A 6,895-nucleotide genomic window follows, 5' to 3' on the forward strand; every position below is an offset into this window, starting at 1 on the left:
TCTTTCTAAATGACCCCCTGGGCTATAGGGGAAGTATTAAGGGAAATTATAAACTACTTTGATTGGAGTAAAAATGAAGATAGTCCACTAAAGTTTGCTGGGTTGAGTTAAAGCTAGACTTCAAAAGGAAATTTGTAACATTAAATCCATATATTAACCAGGTAGAGACTGAACTCAGAGAGCTAGGAACCAAGGAGGAGACATCAGCTCCTGCTCTCTCCAACTCCACCCAGATACACTTCACTAGTACCAAACAGGTTTCAATTACCAAATGATTTGCAGCCAATTAAGAGAGTGGTACCAGGATTGGAGGAAGGCTTATTAATAATCTGAAGATGAAACGCCCTTGTTTACTGAAAGGGAGGACGATTTGAAGCACTTGCTGATGAAGATCAAGGATGGAAGCCTTCACTATGGGCTACAACTCGATGTAAAGAAAACCAAGATCCTCACAATTAGACCAATAGATACTATCATAATAAATGGGAAAAATGAAGTTGTAAAGGATTTCCTTTTGCTTGCATTTACAATCGATGCTCATGAAAGTAGCAGTGAAGAAATCAAAGGATGTTTTGGGAATGATGAAGGCAACGAATGTACAAATGTGCTTTACACCATTGATGGATGTATGGACTGTGATAAGAGTTGTATGAGCCCCCAATAAAATGATTAAAAATAAAGAAATCAAAGGACATACTGCATCGGGCAAATGTGCTTCACATAACTTCTTTAAAGTGTCGAAGAGCAAGGATGTCATTTTGAGAGTTGGGGTGCACCTGACCCAAGTCAAGGTATTTTCAATCACATCATGTACATGCGGAAGCCGGGCACTGAATAAGGAAGACCAAAGATGAATAACTGTATTTAAATTAAGGTGCTGGCGAAGAATATTGAAAATATCATTGGCTGCCATTACAACAAACAGATCTGTCTTAGAAGAACAGTCCAAATGTTCCTTAAAAGTGAGGATGGTAAAAAAGTGAGGACGGTGAGACAGCATCTCGTCCACTTTGGGCATGTTGTAAGGAGGGCCCAGTCCCTGAAAGGGACGTCATGCTTGCTACGATGGAAAGTCAGGGGGAAAAGAAGAAGACGTTCACAGAGACAGGTTAACACCGCGGTTCCAGTCACAGGCTCAAGCATAATAATTTTGAAGATGGTGCAGAACCAGGCTGTAAACTTAGAGTCACTATGAATTGAAACAGACATCAAGGCACTAATAACAATAGTAAAACCTGCAGTATTCATTGAATGCCTCTGGCTTCTATATTCTCATTTCTGGTTGAACCCCAGACAGTAAGTGTTGTTTCTACTTACGGCATTTGCCAAGTGCAGTCTCTATCACGGGTGTTTCCTGATAAACATGAATGGCCACGCGAGAGTGCTCATGCTGTGCTCCCTTCTCATTCGTTCAGGAGCCGCAAAGGAGCCCACCCAGTGCCCCACAGAAGTCTTTGTCACGTCTTCACCATTTCAAGCTGCTCTATAGAGAATTTAAAGTGCTCTGGTGACATAGTGCAGTGGTTCTTAGTCTATGGGTCCTGACACCTTTGGGGGTCGAATGACCCTTTCACAGGGGCCGCCTAACACCATCAGAAAACACATATTTCTTATGATCTTAGGAACCGAGACACCGCTCCTCTGTCTGTGTCCAGGCGGGTCCGCCCACATGCAGCCATGCCCACCCATCATGCAGACCGTTACCCATGCTACACCATGCTTCAAGGCAAAATTGTATTTATTTGTCACTAGAAATAAATGTTTCATAATATTTAAAAATCCATATATTAAAACAAAAAATTCTACACACCTTAAGAAATTGGAGGAAAAGGAGAAAAATAAGTGCAAAGGAAAGAGGAAAGAAACCATAGAAATAAGTGCAGAAGTCAATACAATTGAAAACAGAAAATCGATGAAGTAAAACTTTAAAAGACATTATCAGCCTCTAGTCAGAATAACCAAAAGGGAGAGATGACATAAATGAACCAATATCATGATTGTAGCTATACTAAAGGAATAGAACTAATTCCATGCAAATAAATTCGACAATTTAGAATAAACGGACCAGATCCTCGAGTGACACAAACAAGAGTAAAGAAGTAGATAACATGACTATTTCCACATCTGTTTTCATGGGGAAAAGAGCCCTGGTTAAGCACTGGGCTGCTAGCTAAATTGGTGGCAGACTGGATCCACCAACGGCTCCCTCCCCAGGAGAAAGCATCTGGTAGTTTGCTCATGTAAGGTGGCAGCCCACAAAACCAGACGGTGCGCTTCTAACCAGTCGGTCCACTATCAAGTAGAATCAACAGCATGAAATATTTTTTAAAGGTCAAATTCTTAAAGGAAAATCTTCCAGAACAAAAACTCTAAGTCTAGATGGTTTCACTGGGTAATTCTGCAATCGATGTAGGGAAGACTTAGCATCAATCGACATAAAGTCAGAAGAGCAGGAAATACTTCCCAAGTCATTTGATGAGCCGAGAGTATCTTGTATTATTTCCTCTCTGGATTTTTTGTTTCCTTCTCTTCCAGAATCCCAAATGAGACCTCAATTGTTCCTCTTGATAGTGTCCCACATAATTCTTTGATTTTCTTCAGATTTGCTTTTGCTCTTTTTGTGGATGGTTCTTCTCATCGTTTGGAATGGAGGGACTGGTCTTCCCGCTCCTGACTCCGGCTTCCGATTGCTTCAAGTCTATCACTGTCCTCCTTTGAAGGGTTCTGAGTCTATAACCTTTGTATTAATTGTCTGCATTTCTAGTTGTTTTTGTTGTAGTGTTTCTAGTCTTCTGCCTTCTTTTTTATCAGTAGCAGGCTGGACATTTTTCTCCATCCACTGAAAGTATCCGAATAACATTTTGCTGGTAGTTCCAGAGCCTTTTCTTCTTCGGAGAGTTCTTTTTTTTTTTTTTCCAACCCCAAATGTTATTTATTTAATACAATCATCACAGGGTGCAAATGGAGACTTAATTTAAAAAACAAACACAACAGAAATGACACCACAGCTTGAGATAAGAGTTCTACACAGACATCAAGGAGTGGGGTGGAGGGAGGACAGACAGCTACAGAAGAGAAGAGACCGCAAGGACAGGGAAGGTCAGGGCTCTTGGCTGGAGACTTGCTTTGAGTAGGTTTCCTGCAGGTATTTCTTAAAGGCTGTGGGGTTTTTCCAGAGTTCCGCAGCATGTGTGTTCAAAGGGCTGTCGATGTTGGGCTCTCCCAGCAGGCTCTGGATGGAGAGGAGAATCGTCCTGACGTCATACAGGGCAGACCACTTGTCCTTCAGGATGTCCAGGCAGATGCTACCCTGAGTGTCCACGTTGGGGTGGTAGCAGGGGGTGAGGAACTTCACTGTGGGTGCATTGTAAGGGTAGCCACTGGGGAAGGGAGAGCTTATACCTCAGGTCTTCATAGACTGTACCAGCTGCTCCGTGGATGGTCCCTATCCACTTGAAAAGGTTGTCTGATTCCGGGAAGGCAGAGATTCCTTTGTCGCCAGACATCATGAGGGTCATCAGCTCCTGTTGTAGCCTCTTGCCCACGGAACCCCGGGCTGCGCCCCCGCTGGGCTCGGCTCCTTTCCAGGCGGCTACGACACTGGCTGCGGCTGGGTCGCGGTTTTGGGAGGCCATTCGCCCGGTGTTGGCAGACGGGATCTCCGGAGACTGGAAGGCAACTGCCCGGAGAGTTCTTTTGGACCTGGGTACCATTCACTTGTTTGAGCCTATCGTTCCTGTCTTCTTCAGGACCAAGATGGAGGGACTGCTGGCTCCAGGACATCGTGATGCAGCTTTTAGGGGCCGGGGGTGGTCGGGTTGCGTGAGGATGGTTGACTCCATCAAGTGGTGCAGAAAAGGAATAACAGTCAAAGGTAAAATAATTAAAAAATAATAATGACGATGTTTTTCGCTGTTTTAGCAGGCCCTGTGCTCAGCCCGAGAACAGGTGGGGGCAAGCAATCAGTGTCTCTTTCTGGCCCTCTGAACAGTTGGGGTCTGATTCCCACTGTGGAGGGTCATGGTGTTTGCAGCCGATGCTGGTGTAACACAGCCACCGTGGGAGCACCGGGGTGTCGGGGGGAGCTCCTGGGGAAGCCCTCAATATCTTGATACCAAAATTGTTCAGTGTTGTGGAGTTAGTTCCGATTCATAGTGACCGTGTGCACAACAGAACAAAACACCCGGTCCTGTGCCATCTCCACAACTGTTGTTTGAGCTCATTGCTGTCCCCGCCGTGCCCATCCATCCCATCGAGGGTCTCCCTCCTTTCCGCTGCCCTTCTATGTCTCCCAGCACGATGTTCTCTTCCTTTACTTTTCTTCTTGCTGGCCTGGATCCTGCACCTGGCTTCTCGGGACTTGGGCCAGGGGTCCACCACGTTGCCTGCCCGTGCTGTCGGTGACCTTGGATTCACTGGACTCTGCTTCCTTTGGGCTGTGGGCTTCCTGCGGCTCTGGCTTACCATCTCACTCACAGACCCGAGCTGGACGAGGTTTGCCCACTCTGCAGTTGTACGGGCCACTCTCGTGACACGCATTTGTCTTGTACATGGATGAACGTCACTGGCTTTGCTTTCCCAGTGAACACAAACCCAGCAGAATTGAAGGATGGACTCAGACCGACCCTTGTATACTAATGTCCACCACAGCATTATCCACAATACCTAGAAGGTGGAGGGGCAAATCATAGTATCCATCCCTAGATGAATAGTTACAGAAAATGGACTGAGTAATCTTCATCCAGGAAAACGAATGGAGTTGATATGTGAATGAACCTTGAAAACATTGTTAAGTGAAATAAGCCCGATTTAAAAGGACAACTATTATATCTGAAATAGCTATCAAAGGCAAATTCAGAGACAAAAGTAAATTCGAGACTGCCAAGAAGCTGAGGGGTGAGGGGGATTTGCTTCACAAGGTACCGTGTTTCTGTTTGGGTGGTGAGAAACTGGGAGACAGTGGTGAGAATGGAAAAACACTGCTGATGTAATTCATGCCAGCGGACACATTAAAAATGGCAAATTTACGTCAAAAAACGTTTTCAAATGTAACCCAATGGTAGTATGTGGCATCAGCCCCACTGCCTTCTGCTTGTCCACTGCTGTCTCCTTCCTCTGCCCCCATCTGGCTGACTGCGGGATGGAGTTTTGGGAGTGGAAGTGGGGCTAGGGGACTGACATATGCATGCCATGTCTTCCTGGGTGCCAAGCACTGTGCGAGTGAGCTGTTTTGCTCAGAGTGGAAAGGAAAAAGGTCATGAAATTGGTCAAGAGTTGAATGGGCGCTGGAATAGAGGGCGGGGCACAGGTGGGGAAGCAGCGGGAGGCACAGTGTGTCAGATCGGGGGCCTCAAGGCTCCGTTTCCCTTTACTTCTTGAGAGCACAGGAGCTTGGTTTCAAGGGCCAGCCTGTTTGCCAGCCTGTTTTAAAGGTGGAACACACAGAACTTAAGCAAGAAGGCACAGCTGGTCAGTGACCTTGCGTCTTCTCACAGTAGCGAGGCTACAGAGAGAAAGACGATGGGGACTCAGCTCCATTGTGTAGTCCCCTTGTTCCAGCAAGGCTCTCTGATTGGGGCAGGCATCGCCCTTGTGCTGATATATGCCAACCAACATCAGTGGCCGTATCCTTGACCTTAGGTGCCATTGCGTCGATCCCAATCCACAGCAACCCCACGTGTGCAGTAGTGCGGCTCGAGTCGTGAATAGCACACCAGGCTTGGCTTCCAAGGCACCTCTGCTTAACCGTGCATACTATCCAGGGACTCCCAACAGTGGTACCATCTCTGAAATCCTTAACCATCTTCATCCTGGCCTGGGATAAAGCTGTAAGTCCTTGGCCACAATTCAGGGGAAAGGGCATGCCTCAGTGGGGCAAGAGAGAGTCATTCCAGTACCCTAGATCAAGAGGTCACCCGAGCCTGGGCTGTTGGTGGCCACCGTCACCACTTTTGGGGAGAGACCACCCGAGAGGATCAGCCAAGTAGTCTTTGTGTCGTTGCGTGAGTTCCTGGATCCAGCCAGCCCCCTGGATTACTGTGATCATTTGAGTTGTGCCCCTGGCAGCTCTAAGTGGTGGGGCGACAGCCTTGGCACCCACCCCCTCTTGAGCGGGTCCATCTTCATAATGACTTGCCATTCCTTTCCAATTGGTATCACCGTGGCTCAAACCTCCAACCTGGTGGTTGCCCAAAGCCACACATCCTCTCTTCTGGCTTTCACGCCAACGCCATGGGTCACATCATTCTCACCAAAGTGGATTCATTTTGCAAGGAAGACCCAGAACAAGGCTCTCCTCCTTCACGAGCCCTTACCTGGCCAGGATAGGGTTAGAAGGCTGCCCCCTGGTGGCGCAGATTCAGCCTCTCCAGATTTCCTCTTCCCTGGTGGCAGGATTGGAAAGCACTTGAGGGTAAGGACCATCTCTATTGGTCCCTCCGTATCCTCCACAGAGCACATGCCAAGGTGAAAAGCATGTGAGACGGCTCACTGTGGGTGAGTAAGCACTAGTAAGCTGGAACGCACCTTGTTTACTAGGTATTCTGACTTTGCCCAGGACTGGGCATTTAACAAGAGGCTCTGATGCTATAGAAGATGCAGGGGGGCTGGGAGACAGATGGCAGCCAAACGCAGAACAAGAATCTTTGATGAGCATGGTGAGATCACTCACTGCAGACTAGTGAACAGGCCAGGGCTTACTTACCTTGCTTATTGGGTAATCTGCCCCTGGGTGCCCCTCAAGCATTGTTGCCTGAGGGGCACCATCCCCTTTATGCCAATAAAACCTCCCCCCCCCCACGGTTATCCAGAAGGAAACACCCCTCTCGGCAGCAGAACTCTGGGTGGGAAGGCCTATAGAGGTCCCCAAACTTAATTGACCCACCACCTCTTTAGA

General features: G+C 47.4%; 1 pseudogene; it reads right to left on the bottom strand.

Moving 5' to 3' along the window:
- Nucleotides 1–1,423: 1,423 nt before the first annotated feature.
- On the bottom strand, nucleotides 1,424–6,688 carry LOC142461350 (ubiquitin-conjugating enzyme E2 C pseudogene; annotated as a pseudogene).
- Between the last annotated feature and the right edge of the window lie 207 nt (nucleotides 6,689–6,895).

The sequence above is a fragment of the Tenrec ecaudatus genome, chromosome 11 (assembly GCF_050624435.1).
Source record: "Tenrec ecaudatus isolate mTenEca1 chromosome 11, mTenEca1.hap1, whole genome shotgun sequence".
Lineage (NCBI taxonomy): Eukaryota > Metazoa > Chordata > Mammalia > Afrosoricida > Tenrecidae > Tenrec > Tenrec ecaudatus.